General features: G+C 43.4%; 1 protein-coding gene across 6 annotated transcripts in view; it reads right to left on the bottom strand.

Annotated features, from left to right (window-relative positions):
- Positions 1-19,642, bottom strand: part of TPD52L2 (TPD52 like 2) — a 566,267-nt gene that overhangs the window by 212,144 nt on the left and 334,481 nt on the right. The gene's annotated exons all lie outside the window — the stretch shown is intronic.

The raw sequence follows: 19,642 nt of genomic DNA, 5'->3' as shown, positions 1-19,642 counted from the left end.
CTCTGATACAGGCTCCAGGACCGGGGACTGGCTATGAAAAGACAAAATGCTCGGCTCTGAGGGCTGTGGAGCCGATGTTGAAGATTTCTTTGGGTTTTTTTTTTTTACTTCTGAAGTAGAAGCCTTAGAAGACTGAGGATTTGCTAGACCTGTCCTGGTCACTCAAGGCTTCTTGAAAAGACTGTTTGACTAACCCTCTGTCAATTAACTTCCTCTTTCGCTCCTGAAGGACCCTATAAGTGAAGTAATGACAAATGGAGCAATTTTCTTGAAGGTGTAAAGCTCCCAAACAGTAAACACAGTTAACATGGCCATCAATTACAGGCCATTTTCTGTTCACATTTTGGATATTTTTTGAAACCTGACTTAGGATGTTTATCCCTATCGTGGTCAGCCATAATGAACAGCATCAGTGAAACTACAATAATAAGCTAAAGACACACCCTGTGACAAAGTGTCACTTTAAACACACACACACTAACTATATGTAAGCACTTCTAAATATCAAAAGTAATCAAAGATGCAGTAACTATATAACTACACCAACTACTTTAATTAGAAAGGCCTTTAGAAAAAAAAATGAAGGCCAAAAGCTATATTTAACTTTGAAAAAGGCACACCAAGGAATATATTCTAAAGAGATATAATACTAAATAAACTAAAGCTAAGCTAAGAAGATTAAGTTATAATACTAAAATTTTTGATACAAGTTTTACTGGCCCGAGGTATGGCTGAGGAACCTCCGATCTACTGCAGTGGTAAACTAGATCTGGGGTAACTAGGTGCATCATGGGATAGGGACTAGAAATCTACTCTCTGTTGTGGTACATAGGATAGCACGAGCTGTCTGTAGACCTCGAGCTTTGTAGTAGGCCGACTTGCAGCTGAGGATTGGCTCCGAACCCATCTGTAAGAATGACCAGCGAGATAGAACTTCACATTATGTATTTTACAAAGTAATCACATGTGCTTCTGGACAAAATAATGTGGTATGGACTGTGCTATCCTATGTACCACAACAGAGAGTAGATTTCTAGTCATAGGTATTCCAAATATTTTGCAAGCTTCTTATGGGTGCTGCATATTACAGGAGATGCTCTACTTTCTGAGGACAAATTAATTATTACATGAAATATCTGCCTGCAGTTCTACAGAAAAAAAAAACAGCAGTTGGCTGCACTGCTTGTACTAGCAAATTTAGTATATCTCAAAGTTTTATGCATTGCTAAAATTATCCCAGTGTGTGTGTGTGTGTGTGTACAACTTACTGCAGATCTTCAACTCCAAACTCTCACTTACCTTTCTCCATCAAACACATTTGTTCACCATGAAGACTTGCTGGATTCTCTGTAACCACATTTTCTTCTACTATTTGCATGCATATATATTTTACAAAAATAAAATAATGTAGTTCATTCTAGGAAAAAACGTTTGTGGTAATGTTTAATGTACAAGAATGATGTTTTCAGTAGAGTTAAAAGGAACTGCAAGAACAAGCAAGAAAAATAAATGAATTATGTCAGCAATTCTTAAAAACAAAAGTACAGATTACACAGCACACCTGGTACAGTCTCTGCTCAAATGGAATGCTGCAAAGAGTTTTTTCCCTACTATATACAAATTGAAAATTAGAAGACATAACTTTTAATGTATTCCTTTATAGTCATTTCTTCTGTCTGCATTACAATCCAGAAGCTTTCCTAAGTTGGTCTTTTCAGCTTTGTGGGAATTTATTCTTCACACCTCCACAATGAATCGACATAAAACCACACTTTCCACATAGATAAAAACAGGTATTACAGATTACAAACCAGGCAGTCTGCAGACTAATAAGACTAAGTTGTGCAGTGTGTACCAACAACCAAATCCATCCTAGAAGTATAAATTCCAGCTCTGGTCTCACCTGAAAACATACCATAGGAACTGTGCGCTTAACCCAGTCAACAAAAGGTAAATACACCAGAGACTCTAAAAAGGCATCCAAGTAGCACATGTAACAACATACAAGTTGAAGTGTGAAATGATCTAAGTATTACTTGAAGAACACTGACACCACTATGTAAACATCTTTACTTCGACTAACACAAAACCATCTGTACCACTGTTAACTGCTCTTCCTTCCAGTATGTTACAAGCTGCAGAATACAAAAATTCACAAAATGATGCACTGTTTTATAATACCAAATCCCATACTCGTTACCCTGCACTTACTTAAAATACATCTTACCAACTAAACACCAAGGTCGGAACTTTACGTTTCATCACCTCCTGTGACATTCTGACTACTGTGCTAGGACTATCGTAAACAGAGCTTTCTATGTCATTATGACATTGTGCAGCACCAATGCTCTTCAGAAAAATTCTGATTTTCCAATTCCAAGCATCAGTATGACATACGGAAACAATGGGAGAAGACATGCGTCACATCTGGCTCGTGCGTCTCATTTTAGTTGGAATTATCTTTCTTGTTAGCATGACTACCCTTTTGTTATTAAAAGCTCTACAAAATAAGCATCGTTAATGTTCCAGGAATGATTAAGTGGTCCACACCAAACCACCACCTGCTCAATGTTGAACATTCCTAGTACTGAAGCAAAATCTCAGCAATTGGCTTTTGGTTTAGCAGCTGCTGAATGTGTTGCTTTTTCGATAAACTTGCTGTTCATCGCTTCATAACCATGGATCATTTGAATTCCCACACACTCTCCTTTACTAGTCTCTGCATCAGGTTGAGACAGTCAGGTTGCCACTCTGCCTTGATCTGCAAGTACTTAATGGGTTACAAAATCTTTCTTCATATACTGTCTTACCCACTTCACTTTTTATATTTAGGTCTTGACAAACCTTTCTTGATTTTCAGTTAATACACTACTTCACAAAGATGTACTTAGCGTTTCTTAGAAGTAATGATGAAACTCCCTATGGTGGATATAATCACCACTGTGAATTTTTAAGTGTTTTCAGTTTTCATAATGGTCATTAACGGGAAAAAAAGGGCTGTGGATTGATCAACTCTAATCCATAGAATTACTGTGACTCATTGTGATCTTTAAAGCCCAACTGTAGTCAAATAAAAAAGCCAATTCTTAACCCAGTGAAGTAATCTCACTTTGGCTTCAACTATAATGGTCTCCAGTTACATCTCTTCAAATGCCTCCAATGCTATTAAACACAAAGTCACACCCAACACTGTATGGAACTAACTGCTAACCACTGCCATGCTTTGGGGAAACCTTGGTGGCTGGTCAAATTAAATCTATAGGACTGGATGAAACTGAGGCCTTATCGGGTAAATGATGGCCAAGAGGCACACTACACAGCAGACATATGAAGTGTAAACGGATTGCTTTATTAAATAATTCTTGCTGAAATATTAAAATCAGTAATTAACTGAAAATGAGACATTTTATTGTTGCAGATATTACTTTTGTTTTGTTAGGGTAAAAGGAGATACAGTAGACGAGTGTTTTCACCTTCAAGACTTCAGAAGTTAAACATTAAAAACAAAAATAATGTACTTAACACCAGCTCCTTTCATTCATGTCCCTCCAATACGATCTGCGGGTCCTTAAGACAACTGCAGGACATGACTCTGCAGCATTAGTTCTGCAGCAATAGTGCTCCAGCCTTTAGTGTCTTAAAGTTTTTCCATTCCATAATGCATCAGTGTCTACTTACCCTGTCAACACATGCATTCATATAAGAACATACACACATGTTCATAAGCATTTACCAAGAAATGATTAAAACCCTTCAGGTCCTAAAAAAGATGGAGGGACAGTTGTATTGGAGTGGCATGTAAGAAAGGATTGAACATTATGGTTAAGTACATAACTTTTATATGTAATTCATTCAGTCTATCTAATCTGACCTGTTGACCACCATCTCAAGTTACCTGAACTATGGGGTGGCATAACAGGTGACCCTTGCTCTAGCCCTAGAAATGGAATCCAACTTGTAGTGCTAGACGAAGGTGTACATGGAGGACCAAGTGGTAGCAGCGAATATTTCATGTATTCAAGAACACATGAAAAAGGTGGTAAAAGTTGCCACTGTCTTGGCAAAATAAAAATAAGGTTTGCCTAGCAAAAGCTGGTTGTGCATGGCATAGATGAAAGAAATGCAATCTGAAAGCCATCTGGACAGTAATACCTTGGAAACTTGTTTTTACTTAACTTGTTCGGTGCAAAGAAGACAAAGCTACAAGTCTCTCCAAAGACCAGCAGACATGCGAAGGCAGAAACAGAGTGGTCTACTTGCATCTAGGATTTGGAGCATGTACTCTCCTTTGTTAGAAAAAAATACTAGCAGGTGTAAAGGCTGTATCATATTCATATCAGAAGCTACTTTAGGGAGAAATGATATACTAGTGTAGATCTAAGTCCAGTCCTTGTGGAAGACCAAATAGGGTGCTAACTAAAGGTATCTGAAATTCGAAGACTCTCCTAGTAGAAGTGATGCCTACCAAAACCAGTGTTTTTCAGGACAGGAACTTTAATGGTGCTGATGAACTTGGTTTGAATGGTGGCATTGTCAAACCCTCATCACAAAGTTTAAAATCCCAAGGTGGAAAATTAAGTTGTGTAAGAATTTACCGTAAGAGTAGATATACTACTGATCACTGCTGCAGTATTCCTAAAACATGGGTTACAACTGCTGTCACATCTGGCCATGGTACCAAAGCTTTATCTGCCTAGGACTGTACATGTACTGTGTGACAAGCATAGGGGTATACAGATGGACGTACAAGCATAATTCAGACCATCTCCAAGCCAGTGGCCTGAACTAAGACAGAACACTGGTCAGCTAGGAGAGGCACAGCATGAAGTGGTAAAGCCGCCTTGGCTCTAATGTGCTTCTCAGGATATGAGCTGAAGGAAAACTGAGTAAAGAAAAGATAAAAATATAGAAGGGAAGGAGGGCGGAAAGGAGTACTGCAAAAATGATCAGTAGGACACTACTGTTGTGGTAAGTGTACAATGTATGGCAAGTTCTTACACAAATGTACAATGTTCTGACTAAAAATCACTGTTGCAGTATTCCTAACACATGGGTGATTCCCAGAGAGTTAAAGGGGAAGGTACAAGATGTTGGTTAAAAGGCAGTAGAATTGTGCAAGAGGCCAGATAGCACTTAACCTGGTGAAGGCAGCTATATACCCTGAAAATTGCTCTAACCTGAAGAGTTTAATGACAATGAGTATAGATGACCAGGTGGTAAGCCTCCAGAATGGACCTGCCATGCACTACTTTGTAGAAAACACCAGAGGCTGCTACTGCTCTGGTGAAGTGAGCTTGAGGGCAAGAGGAAAAGGACTTCTGTAACAAAATGAGGGGGTCCTTAGAGATCCAGCTTGCAATGGCTTGCCTGGATACTTGTTGCCTCAGTTTAGAATCCTTGAAAGAAACAAACATTGATTCTGTGGGTTGCAAAAGAAGGTAGGTACGTTTATGGCCTGAAAGAGTTCATTCAGTACTTTAGTCATAAATTACATATTAGTCTGGAGGGTCACCCTGTCTTCATGAAAAATAAAGGGAGGAATAGCTATGAGTGCCAGAAGCTGACACTCTAAATGAAGTTAGGGGCAAAGAGGACAGTTTTCCCAAGTACAGAATTTAAGGTTTGTTGATGTTCCAGTTCAAAAAAGGGCAAGGTAAGCTTCGCCGGCACAAAGTTTAGGTCCCAAGTAGGGATAACAGGCTTTCTAGGTGGTGCAAAATGCAGTACCCCTTTGAGGAATAACCTGACCACAGACCTAGGCACAAGTAGGGGAGTGAGAGGTAAGCAAGTGGAGATGGCAGACAGGTGGTCTTTGATAGAAGACTAGGTCAGACCACTGCACTGAAGGACAGAATGTACCTCTAATTGATTGGGGTTCTGTTTGGATATGGAACATTTTCAAGTGGTGGGACCCCTGGCTTCTTGCAGAAAATTAACACCTTCAGAAAAGTGTGCATGGAAGGGATCAGAAACCTGTCATCCACAGTTAGGTTTAGGGATGAAATTAGGTACAGCAGTAACACTTTCTGTTGAGTGATGAGATCTGCTTGGTGTGGCAGGTTGCAGCATTTGCTCCAGCTACAAAAAAAAAAGAAAAAGGGAAAGTACAGTTGTGTACACTTAACATAAATGTAGATGTTAGAGTGTATTCACTGTTGCAGTCCTCGCATATGGTTTATCTGGCTCCCAGTAGCCCTCAGTCAGCCCGAATAACAGAGTCCTTGGTATATGACGTCAGCTGCTGTCGGCTGTAAAACTGATGTCAGTACGTCAGGTATGAAGAGAGGCAGCCGACGCCATTTCCTCAGTTTTTCTTGCCTTAACTGTCAGGAGCCCCCAAAAGAAGCTAACCCAGGAATGGTAGCACCCTGGATACGTCATACAAAAAATAAAAATCTATAGTCTGTGCCTTAGGAAAAAAGGGGGAATGGAGCGTGGGACTGCAACAGTGAATACACTCTAACATCTGCATTTATGTTAAGTGTACACAACTGTACTATGTTCTTCGTGTTTCACTGTTGCAGTCCTCACATATGGGTTGATTCCCAAAGCCCAGTAAGAAGACAAAAGGGGGGGGGGATCACAGATTAAGGGTTGGGTAAGGAGGCCCTGCAAAACTGCAGAGCCAAAACCAGCCTGGATTTAGAAAACAAAGGTAGATTGTAATGCTTTGTGAAAGTAAGAACAGAAGACCAAGTAGCTACTTCTAGAATGTCCTTAGTAGGCACACCTCTCAGAAAGGCTGCAGAGGTAGAGGCTGCTCTAGTAGAATGGGTCCTAATACCTTGAGGGGAATCTTCCCATGCTACAGATAACAAAAGTGAGTACAATAAGCAATCCATTTGGAGATGGTTTGTTTTGAAATAGCTTTACCCTGAGCCCCAGGTGCAAAACTAACCAATAACTGTTCAGATTTTTGAAAGGATTTAGTCCTAAGTAAAATCTCAGCTGTCTATGCACATCAAGAGAGTGCAGAATCCTTTCCCATTTATTTTGGGGAATGTTGAAAAATGTAGGCAGGTGAATAGACTGGTTAAAGGTTAAACTGGAAACCACCTTGGGGATTGGTTCTCAGAGAAACCCGATCTGAGCGAAAAATAATGAAAGGTTCTACTGCCACTAAGGCTTGCAGCTCAGATACCCTTTTAACTGAAGTTATAGCTAAAAGGAAAGCATCTTCCAGGATAGAAATTTCAAATCTGCAGAGGCAGCTGGTTCAAAGGGAGGCAGAATAAGTTTTTCCAGGACAAAATTAAGATCCCAAGCAGGAGTAAGAGTTCTTCTGGGAGGTCTAAGATTGCTAGCTCCCTTCAGGAACTGCTTCATCAAGGGGTGAGAAAAAATGGGTTGCTCAAAAGAACAATGAGCCGAAATTGCTGAAGTGTGAATTTTGATTGAAGAAAAGGAAAGTCCACCATTAAGCAAGCCTGCTAGGTAGTCAAGAATGAGTGAAAGAGAAGGGTGAGAAGAGTCTTCTCCTTTAGTTAGCATCCAAGAGCAAAATCTCTTCCATTTATCTGCATAGGATTTTCTTGTGCTAGGCCTCCTGGCCTCATGAAGGACTTCAACCACCTGTTGGGAAAAATTTCAAGTATTAGCCAGGCAGTTAATGCAGAGTTTGAAGATGAGGATGAAGGAACTTTTACCCTCCCTGAACCAACAGATCTGGTACCAGGGGAAGATGCCAAGGCTGAGCCTGGGAAAGGCTGTGAAGGAGGGGATACCAATGCTGCCTGGGCTAATCTGGAGCTATCAGAACAGCCTTTGGTTTTTCGTCCCTTATCTTTAGCAGCATTCTGGGAAGAGAAGGCAGAGGAGGGAATGCATAAACTGAGAGTTGTCCCTGGGAAGAACAACGCATCCACCCTCCAAGCTTTGTTGTGAAACTCCCTGGTGCAGAAAGTTGGAAGGAGAGGATTGGTGTGAGAGGAGAAAAGATCCACTTGTGGGGTGCCCCAATGATGAGTGATGCGATGGAAAATGTCCCTGTTCAGTTGCCACATGTGAGGGTCCAGAACATGTCTGCTCAGATGATCCGCCAAGGAGTTCAGCCTCCCTGGAAGATACTGGGCTATTAGATGCAAGCCCATGGATGCTTCTATATACCATAGTCTCATGCTTTGTCTGCACAAGGGGTAAGAGTGAGTCCTCCCTTGCTTGTTGTTGATGTACCACATGACTGTGGTATTGTCTGTCCTGATCAGCAGAGTCCCAGGGTAGAGTAGGTCCTTGAAAGCCAGCAAGGCCTGCTGCACTGCCATCAATTCTTTTAAGTTTATGTGCAGATGAATCAGCTGAGTGCTCCAAGTCCCCTGTATGCCCCTGCCCTCCAGGAGACCCCCCCCATGCAACACCTGAGGCATCTGTGGTGAGTGTCTGGCTGGCGGATGGTGGGTGGAAAGGCAGACCCTTGTTCTGAGAACAGGCTGTAGCCCACCAGAGGAACTCCATTTGTAGCCAGGGAATCTGGAAGAATCAAGTCTAAGTCCTGTGTGTGTTGACACCAAAGATTCTTGAGGTACCATTGAAGTTTTCTCATATGCTGCCTTGCAAACGGGATCATCAAAATACATGAAGCCATGAACCCCAGCGCTTGCAGGAATTGCCTTGCAGAGAGCAGGGTCATGCTTGCCAAGTTCATGAAGTAAGCAGAAAGATCTTGCTTCTGTTGAGGGAGGAATACCATCTGGGTGGCTGTATTCAGACTCGCTCTCAGGAAAACAAACAATCTCCCTTGAAGGAAGCAACTTTGACTTCTTTTCGTTGAGAGTGTAACCAAAAGAGGTGAGAATGTTCTTCACGAAATCCAAATCCTTTTCTAGTTTCGAGTTTGCTTGAATGAGACAGTCGTCCAGGTAAGGATAATTTTGAATGTTTCTCTGCCTGCAAAAGGCAATGGCTGGAGCCAGGCACTTCGTAAAAACTCTGGGAGCAGTAGATAAGCCAAAGGGAATGCAGAGAATTGAAAGTGTTGCTCCCCAGTCTGAAACTAAGGAAAGTACAGTTTTGTACCTACCATAAATGTAGATGTCCGATAGGTATGCATCTGCAGTCATAACATATGGGTTTTCCTGCCTCAGGCAGCCCTTCGGTCGGCCGGATTCCAAAGTCTGGGTCTGGCCTCGGCTGATGTCGCACTTTCCCCGACGTCAGAGCGTCTGGGGTATAAAAGCATCAGCCGACGCCATCTTCCTCAGTGTTTCTTGCCCCATATGCCAGGTGCCCTCTAGGAAGGCTAAATTTGGAGAAATGCAATAAATTCCAAACATTTTCAAAAATATATACATATATATATATATATACAAACAAATACACCATAATAGATCCCCCAGCTAGCTAATAGAGGGGTAAGCACCCTAGGAATACCACAGAGGGGAAGGAGGGAGGGTAAACCTGACTGCAGATGCATACTTATCGGACATCTACATTTATGGTAGGTACAAAACTGTACTATGTCCTTCAAGGATGCATCTGCAGTCATAACATATGGGTAAAATACCGTAGCCAATCTGGGGGTGGAGGCACTAAGAAAAGGATGGTGTAGTTAAGATACCCTGCAGGACTGCTGTAGCAAAACCTGCTCTGGATCTGGAGTATAAAGGTAAATTGTAATGCTTGGCAAATGTATGCACGGAGCTCCATGTAGCAGCTTCTAAAATGCCCTTGGTAGCCACCCCTCTTAGGAAGGCTGTAGTGGTGGCTGTGGCTCTCGTGGAATGAGGCCTAATGTTTGCAGGAACAGTCTTTCCATGAAAGGAGTAACAAAAATGAATGCAATTTCCTATCCATTTTGAAATTGTCTGTTTGGAAATTGCTTTTCCTTGTGCCCCAGCAGCATATGCTACAAACACAGTTGGTCAGTCTTTCTGTAACTTTTAGTTCTGTCCAAATAGTAGCGTAATTGTCTGTGTATATCCAGAGTGTGTAGAAGTTTCTCCCCTTTATTTTGTGGATTTGGGAAGAATGTAGGTAAGTGAATTGCTTGGTTCAAGGATACCCTAGATACCACCTTTGGCATAAAAGTAGGATTGGTTCTCAATGAAACTCTGTCTTGATGGAAAATAAGAAATGGCTGCACTGCCATTAAAGCTTGTAACTTAGATACTCTTCTTGCTGAAGTTATGGCCAGAAGGAATGCAGTTTTCCAAGACAGAAACTGTAGATCCGCCGATGCTGCTGGTTCAAAGGGAGGAAGTGTTAGTTTCTCCAGCACAAAGTTAAGGTCCCAAGTAGGTAAGGGTGGTTTCCTTGGAGGATCGATGTTTTTGATTCCTCTCAGAAATTGTCTTGAGAGGATGCGAGAAGATAGGTGGATCAACATTGTATTCTGCTGAAATTGCTGAGGCATGTATCTTAATGGAAGAATAAGACAGGCCATTGTGGAACAATTCTGCTAAGTATTCCAGTATATGTCCCATGCTCATCACTGTCACATCTAGGCCTTTTGTTGTGTTCCAAATGAGAAATCTTTTCCATTTTGCTGAGTATGCCTTCCTTGTGGAAGGCCGGCGAGCTTCCATAATAATGTCCTTTACTCTTTGTGATAAGCTATTCTGAGGAGGGGTCATGGTATTCTCCAGGCAGTTAGCTGCAAGGTTTTCAAGTTGGGATGCAGGATCTTGAAATTGTTCTGTGTCAGAACAAGTGGCCATAGGGGGAGAGGCCATGGTTTCGTCTGTGACATGCTCTTCAACAGTGGGTACCAGTGCTGCCTTGGCCAGTCTGGAGCTATCAGAATCACTCTTGGCTGTTCTGCCCTGATCTTCAGTAAAACTTTGGACGTTAATGGGAGTGGTGGGAAAGCATAGACTTTTAGAGCTTTCCAGCTGAAAGAGAGAGTGTCCACCTTCCATGCTTGTGGGTGGTATGTCCTTGAGCAGAATGTCTTCAGTTGATGATTGTGGGGTGAGGCGAACAGATCTCCGGCCTTCCCCATGATTGTGTTATGAGTAAGAAGATGTCTGGGTGCAGCATCCATTCGTGTGCATCCATGGTAGTTCTGCTTAAGCTGTCTGCCAGTGTATTGTCTTTCCCTGGCACGAACTGGGACTGTAGTTGTATATTGAGTTTCAAGCAAAGTTCCCATAGATTCATGGCCAGTCTGCATAGAGGGTAGGAATGCGTGCCTCCTTGCTTGTTTATGTACCAGATAACTGTGGTGTTGTCTGTCCTTATTAGCAGGTGGCCTTGATGAAGGAAAGGTTTGAAGGCCTCGATTGCGTGCATCACTGCCAGCATTTCCTTTAGGTTTATGTGCATGCGCAGCTGTCCTTGAGACCATAGCCCTTGGATACATTTGTCCTCCATGTGTGCTCCCCAGCCTCGGTCTGAAGCGTACGTGGAGATGGTTTGGTTTGCTTTTGGTTTGTTGAAAGGCAACCCTCTGTTGGACTGGCAGGCTTGAGCCCACCACAGGAATTCCTTTTGAAGGCAAGGAATGAGTGGGATCAAAGTTTCTAAACTGTGACTGTGCTGAGTCCATACACTCCTTAGGTACCATTGCAATTTTCTCATATGCAGCCTGGCTTGTGGAATCAGAATTATGCAGGATGCCATGTAACCCAGGGCCTGCAGGATTTTCCTTGCAGTCAGCTGAGTTTGTCTTGTCATATTCTTGAAGTAATCCGGAAGTTGTTTTTGTTTTTCTTCTGTGAGAAAAGGCCATTTGGGTGGTTGTGTCTAGATCTGCACCCAAAAAGGTTATTTTTTGGGATGGAACAAGTCTTGATTTTTGGATGTTGACTGTGTATCCCAAGGCTTGTAATAGGTGGATGGCATAGTCCAAGTCCTTTAGCAAATTTTCCTTGTTGTCCGCTTGTATAAGGCAGTCATCCAGATATGGGTAGATTTGAATCCCCTGAAGTCTGCAGTGTGCAATTACTGATGCCAGGTATTTCGTGAATACTCTGGGCGCAGTAGATAAGCCAAAGGGCAATGCTGAGAATTGATAATGCTCTGATCCTGCAAGAAATCTGAGGTGTCTTCTGCAACTTTGTCGAATAGGGACATACAGGTATGCCTCCTTGAGATCTAGAGTCACCAGCCAAGACTCCTTGCCCAGCATGGGAAGAAGTTGCTGTAGGGTCAGCATCTTGAATTTTGGCACAATGAGGTAAGTATTCAGTGCGGACAGGTCGAGAATAGGCCTCCACTGATTTTCTTTTCTTGGAACAAGGAATAATCTGGAATAAAATCCTTGGCCTTGTTCTGAAAGAGGTACCTTTTCTATGGCTTTCATTTGTATTAATTTGTTGATTTGCTTCGAAGCCTCTGCCCTCTGATTTGGTGGCAGGTCTGGCATTCCTTTTCTTTTTGGCAATGTGTGGAAATGGAACCTGTATCCTTTGTCTGTTATTTGCAGTGCCCATGTGTCCCTTGCGATGTAATGCCAATTTTTTGAGAATAAAGAAAGCTTTCCGCCCAATGGTGCTTCTAATTGAGCCCTGGTCGGCGGAGTCAAAATAAAGTCATTGAGTCTGTCCTGGTGTAGCAGTTGTTGTTCCTGCACTACCTCTCTGGTTGGGAGGCTGCCACTGATGGCCTCTGTAGGAGCCTCTAGCTTGCCCTCTACCTCTGGCACGCCTGTTCCTGCCTCTCTGGGATCTGTCCGAGTCCAGAAAGGACCAATTCTTAGTAAGCCAATTTCTGCTGAATCTCGGTGGTTGTACTTGCAGAAAGTCCTTAACTGTTTGCACAGATTTTGCCTTTTCTTCAAATTTCTTTAAGACCTCCTGAGCCGTGGAACCAAATAATTTTTGTTTTTCCATTGGAGCATCCAGGAGCTTAGCTTTAACATGGTCTGGTAAAGATTGTTCCTTCAACCAGGCATGCCTACGTATAACTGCCCCTGTCATAGCTGACCTACATGAAGCTTCCAGTGCATCATAACCACACTGCAAAAAATGGTTGCTAACCTGCTGTGAGTTATGTACCAGATCCTGAAGTGATTTACGGTCAAGGGGTTCAGAAGAGGAAAGCTTCTTATGCAATTCATCTAACAAATACTCTTGGTACTGAATCATATGAAATTGACAATTTAATGCCCTCATGGAAAGAGTTGCAGAAGTATATACTTTCTTTCCCCATCTCTCTAAAGCTCTAGACTCCCTTTCAGAAGGTAGAGGATTTTTAGCAGTAGCAGCTGCAACCCCTTTTGGGCCCTGGGAAATAGTTTCTGGGTCTGCAGAGTGGGCCTTGTACAGATGTAGATGAGAATCCGGGACCCTGTAGTACCTATCAGGTTTGGCAGGAGCCGGAGGGAGAGAATCAGGGGCTGTACTAGCATCAGAGTACACATCATCAATAACATTCAAAACAGGAGGTATAGCTAAAGGCCTATGCCGAGGTAAATGTAAAAAGGTCCTTAATCTCTTTCTAGAATCAGAAAATTCCTGGCCCTGCCATTGAAAATGTTCTCTCAGGAGTGCAGTGTCTCACCAAATGAAAACTCTTCAGGAGGGGAGGCCGAAGGAATAGATTCTTCAGCATCAGAATCCTCGTAGGCCGAATAAGCCTCCTCCTGGTGATCTGACAACACAGATCCATCCGTAGACTCATCTGAAGAGTGGGGGTCAGAGGGCTCAGCCCTGGGCCTTTTGTCTGGTGGTGGTTGAGAGCCCCTGTCCGGGTGAGGTTGAGAACCTCTAATTAAAGAGATAAGATCCTCTGCTAGGCTGAGAATCTGAGAGCCAGTAGAAGGTCTCAGAGGTAATCTTGGGAGGCAAAGCTTTAGCAAGTTTAGCAGCTTTAGCCCTAGAAAAGGCCTTAATGGACATGGATGCAGGGGGTCTGGCTGCACCACGTGCAGGAGTAGACTTGTCTAAAGGAATGGTGTTGGACATTTCCTGGACACCGGTTTCAGTAGGTAATTCAATAACCGACTCGGCCGGGGCCTCCAGGGCTGAGGTAGTCGGTTGAGTGGATTTGGTTAAAGGAAGCACTGAGGACTCTGTTTCGGCCGAAACAGAGACACTCGCGGTAGGCCTAACCGTGGTTTCAGCCGAAACCGCAGGCCGCATGTGTCGGTCCTTGTCCTTCCGTTTTTTCACCACATGCGAAGTTGGAGTCTCTGACGGCATCTTGTACGCAAAATTAGCCCCAAAGAATTCCTCTGCAAACTCCGACCGCGGTTGAAGGAAGCACAGGCTGAGCAGGCCGAGATCTCGTGGTCTGGGCCTAAGCAAGGGAGGCAGTAAGAGTGGAAATCCTTACGAGGTATTTGTTTCTCACAAGTTAAACAATTATTTACTTTATCTGACATCGGCTGAGGCAAGAAAGAGTCCCCAACGGGGTACTTAGCTTTTTCGAAGTCTTCGGTAGCTGAATCACAGGAGCTGGCCGACCGGCACTTGCGAACTGCTTCTGCTTCGGGCACCACGCGACAAGAAAGACTGGGGAATATGGCGTCGGCTGATGCTTATACCCCAGACGCTCTGACGTCGGGGAAAGTGCGACATCAGCCGAGGCCAGACCCAGACTTTGGAATCCGGCCGAAGGTCTGCCTGAGGCAGGACAACCCATATGTTATGACTGCAGATGCATCCTTGAAGGACATCTGCCTTGCAACTTTCCCTTATGGGGATGTGCAGATAAGCCTCCTTGAGGTCCAAAGTTACCAGCCATGAATCCTTGCCCAGCATTGGTAGTAATTGTTGAAGAGTGAGCATCTTGAATTTGGGAATCACCAGAAAAGTGTTTAGAATGGACAGATCCAGGACAGGGTGCCAGGTGCCCCCTTTCTTGGGTACCAGAAAAAGCCTTGCATAAAAACCTAGGCCTACCTGATTTGCAGGAACTGGCTCTATAGCCGCCATAGTCAGTAGAGAAGAAATTTGAGTTTGTACCTCTGCCCTGAGAGTTCTGGGTATCCTTGTAAAACAGGGAAGGTGTGAAAGCAAAACTTGAAACATTGGTTTACTATATTGAGCACCCATTTGTCATCTGTGATGGTAGACCATTCCTCTGCAAACCAGGCTAACCTTCTGCCAAAGGAAACCCAGGGTCCGCAGAGGTAGTCACAAGAAGGCCGGAGTCATTGAGAATGTTTGCTTTGGGAAGTTGGCTTAGAACTCCCCGATTTAGAAGAATGCCGTTGTTTACCCCTTTGAGGGTCAGGAGCCTGCCCTCTGGAAGATCTGAAATTCCTAGACCTAGAGCAACCCTGCTTGCCAGGATCAGGGCAAGACCAATTCTTGGAAGGATAATGCCTACTAAACAGAGGAGGCTGAACCTGAAGGAAATCTTTTACAGCTTGCATAGATTTTGACTTCTCCTCTAACTTCTTAAGTACCAACAAATGGTAAATAGTTACGTTTTACTTGTTGCATTATTAAATATTCGAACCTTCAACTGCAGCTTTATTTCCTCATAGTGCTGTTACAGTGGTATAACTTCTTAAGTACCTACTCAGCCTTATTACCAAAAAGATTACCCTTGTGCAAAGGGACATCCAGCAATTTTGATTTAACTGGTTCAGAAAGAGGCTGCTCCCTGAGCCAAGCATGCCTTCTAATTACAGAACCAGTGGCTGCTGCTCTGCAGGAAGCCTCCAAAGAGTCAAAACCACAATGAAGTGAATGCTCATTAACTAAATTGGCAGAATTTAGTCTTTTAAATCTTTGTTCTCCATCATGGAAGGAATATCTCCAAGTTTAGCCTTAATAGCCTCCAAAGTATGCTGCTGATACTTATGCATGTGAAAAAGACAATTCACGGATCTAATGCCAAGAGTTGGAGGTATAGACTTTTTTACCCCACCTGTCCAAGGCCCTAGATTCCTTATCAGAAGGGACAGGGTTTTTAGCAATAGTAGCCTTAACACCCTTGGGGCCTTGAGAAATAATTTCTGGATCAGCAGTAGGGTTTTTAAAAAGGAACTGATGAGATTCAGGAACCCTGTAATACCCATCTGTTTTTCTGGGGGCAGGAGGAATAGAATAAGGAGTTAAAGAATTTTCCATGAAAACATCATCCACAACTTCCAAAACTGGATGTGTAGCCAGAGGCTTATGCTGTGGCAAATATAGAAATTCCCGGATTCTTTTCTTAGACTGTGGAAAATCCTGACATTCCCATTTAAAAGGCTCCCTAAGGTATTCAAAGTATCCCCAAAGGAAAAATCTTCTGGAGGGAAGGCAGAAGGGATAGTGTCCTCAGCATCAGAATCCTCAAGCCAGAAAAAAGTTGAAAATTTCCTGTTTCACCAGCAGACGTACTGGAAATCTCAGAATCGGAGACGGACAAAACATCAGGCGATAATTCTCTAGCCCTCTTTGAAGGGGGCTGAATGACAGCCCCTAATCTGGGAAAGAAGATCACCAGCCATCTTTACCAACTAGGACTAAGGTACAGGAGGGGAGGCAGACTCCTGCTTGTGAGTAGGTTTGCGGCTGGAAGATTTACTAGCAATCAGGAGAGACTCGGGAGGCATAGCAACTGCAGAAGTCTGAATTAAGGTAGTTGGTCTGGTTCTGGTCTGTCGAAAAGAAGAGGCATCAGAAGCCGGTGCCTGCAAAGTGGCTCCGGACCCAGAGTTGGCGACAGGCGGAGGGGTCTGAAGACGAAATAGCAGCCTGTGGCATGGAGGACTCAAAGGTCTCGGCAGAGGCTTGCGGCTGAAAATCTGCAGACTGCAGGGGCTGCGGAAGCGCCTCACTGACTACCGCTGTGCTGACTACCAATTTCACTGGTGCTTAGTCAGTAGATTTAACCCTAGACCTGTCGCGGTCCTTGTCTTTGCATTTCCTATGTATATGCAAAGTCGGGAGACCAGAAGACGCCATACTGACGAACTTAGGCCAAACTCAGAAATGCTTATACAAAATCTTAGTTCTACGGCGTATGGTACGTGGGTTAAAGGAAGCACAGAGATCGCAGTTAGGGACATCGTGCTCAAGGCCCAAACAAGTTATACAATAGGAAAGGAAATCACGGTGCGGAATCTGTTTTCCACAGGCAAGACAGTTAACTTTATCTGACATTCGTTAAAGCAAGAAAAGAGGATCCCCAATGGGGTACTTATCTGAAGGCACCTTTAACTTGGTAGTCGGAAAACGAAGGTAAACAGCCGACTGGCACTAGTGCGAATTGCATCTGCTTCGGGCTCCACAGCAAGAAAGACTGACAAAATGGTGTCGGCTGCCTCCCTTTATACCAGACGTACTGACATCAATTGTACAACCGGCGGCAGCAGACGTAACATACCAAGGACTCTGGTATTCAGGCCGACTGAGGGCTACCGGGAGCCGGATAAACCCGTATGTGAGGACTGCAACAGTGAAACACGGAGAACATCTAATGTGGTCTTGGCCAAAAGGGAATCAAGAGTTTTTTTTTTTAAATTAACATTTGTCTCAGAGGTCCTGGAATAAGGAGTAGAAGATGGGATATGTACAGGAATTTTCCTGTTCACTTTAAAGTGAAAGCATCCATCTTCCAAGCTGAGTGCCAGTGGTATCCAGCGCAAAATATTGGAAGCTGTTTGCTGGTCTTTGAAGCAAATAGGTCTACCTGAGAGGTTCCCCAAAAGTGAAGGATGCCCCGGAAAACCTGTCTATTCAGGGTCCACCTGTTTTGAGAGTCTGTCAGCACATTGTCCTATGATGTGATGTATATACCTGCGAGACGCATTTTTCTGGGTGGAAAGGTCCCATGCTTTCTGTGCCAATCTATATAACTAGTCAGATCTGGTCCCTCCTTGCTTGCTTATGTACCACATTATTACTGTTGTGTTGTCTGTGAACACTTGTTGGATATTTCATTTTCGGAAATGTGAAAAGACTTGAAGAGCTTGGATAAGGGTCCCTCATTTCTTTCATGACGATGTGTTTTAATAGCATTGGCTGCCCTCTACCCTGCACTTTTTGGACGACTGTCCAGGCCCCCCCCATGCCTTGCCCGAGGCATCTGTGCACATATACTGAACTGGCACTAGAGGAGTGAAGGAAAGCCCTGGTTTGACAAACCTGCTCCATCCACCATAAGAGTTCAGAATGAGACAGGGTAAGAGGATTCACTGTGTCGAGAGGGTGAGTGCAGAGACCAAACTGTTTTTGGGTACTACTGGAATTTCCTCGCAGTCTGGCTAGGGGGAGCACTGGGAGAGTAACTGCCATGAACTCCAGAGCCCTTAGGCTCTCCCTTGCTGAGCACTGGCTGAGGGAAGCAAGGATGTGGAAGTAGTTTGCACGGCTTTGCAACTTCTATTGAACTAAGTCGGATTACATTTTTTTTGTGTGTCCAAACTGCACTCCAGAAAAACTAGGTCCACGGATGGCTGCAGGGAGGACTTTTTGCAGCTGATTGTGAACTCCCAACTGAGACAGGAGGGGAGGGTGAACTGGAGATGTTAGAGAATTTGTGGTGAAATAGCTTGGATTAACAGGTTGCCCAAGTTGGGAAAATCAGAATTGTCTGATATGCAGAAAAGTACTTTTTGTGCAGTAAATTGGTTTGGAGTAATTATTTATGACTTTTAGGGGTTAGAAGTAATTAGGAGTTTGTTAGCCATGTTTCTATGGAGGAAAAGGAGTCTTGGACTATTTCTTGCAAATGTTTCCATTGTTTAGGTAAAACGGTTCAAGATCAAATCATCTGCATACTAGATTATGGAGGCGTGCTGACCTGCTGCATTCAGGTCATTTATCGACATACTAGAAAGAGGGTCAAGGATGGACTTGGGGCATCTGCAGTGGCTTACAGCCATCCCACACTTCCCCTAGTAGACAGGGAAGGGCAGCTGTATCATGTAAATGAAAAAGTTATTACCCAGTCCGATTTGCAGCCATCTATCACAAAACAACAGGATTTGAGCCCAAAGCAGCAAGAGGAACAATGACGGTTGACACCTAAGGACCATTCACCTTGCTTGAAGCAGGGTCACATGGGTCAATCCAGATCTTATACTGAATATCCAATCCTGCACAGAATAAACCAAGGCTAGGAATTTATTTTAGTACCTCTGTCCCTAAGACCATGCTTATTCAATCACTCAAACAAGCTAAGGCTGTTCACAAGTAAATTAGTGAAATCAGTATGGAGCTTGCAGTCAACCCACAAATACAAACAGCAAACAACATATAATGGAAGTAAACTACTATAACTGAAGATTCCAAGAATAAACATACCTTTTTATTAACAAGAGTTAAACACTTTCATGCAATAAGCACTTCTTCAGACTTAACCATTAAAACTGAACACCATCCTTTTAGACACCATAAAGTACAGTTGTGTACACTTACCATAGATGTAGATGTTAGAGTGTATTCACTGTTGCAGTCATTACATTTTGGGTTATCTGCTTGCAGTAGCACTCAATCGGCCTGATTAACAAAGTCTTGGGTCCTGCGTCGGTTGCAGTCTCCTTTTCCGTGACGTCAGGGGCATAAAACATGCAGCCGACGCCATTACATCAGTTTTTCTTGCCCCAGATGTCAGGTATCCCCCTAATGGGGAGCAATTAAATATAAAAATGCAATGATATACCACCAACAAAAAGCAAATACACTAAAGCTTTTAAGCATAGTAAAGGAAAGTAGAGGTATAGCCAAAAGAAGTTAGGGGGCTGGAGAGGGGGTAACCAGGACTGCAACAGTGAATACACTCGAACATCTACATTTATGGTAAGTGTACACAACTGTACTAT

This window comes from Protopterus annectens, chromosome 12.part0, assembly GCF_019279795.1.
Source record: "Protopterus annectens isolate FY-2018-M chromosome 12.part0, PAN1.0, whole genome shotgun sequence".
NCBI classification, from domain to species: Eukaryota; Metazoa; Chordata; order Ceratodontiformes; family Protopteridae; genus Protopterus; species Protopterus annectens.
Note: the sequence above shows the minus strand (reverse complement) of the source record. Positions and strands in the feature narration are given on the sequence as shown.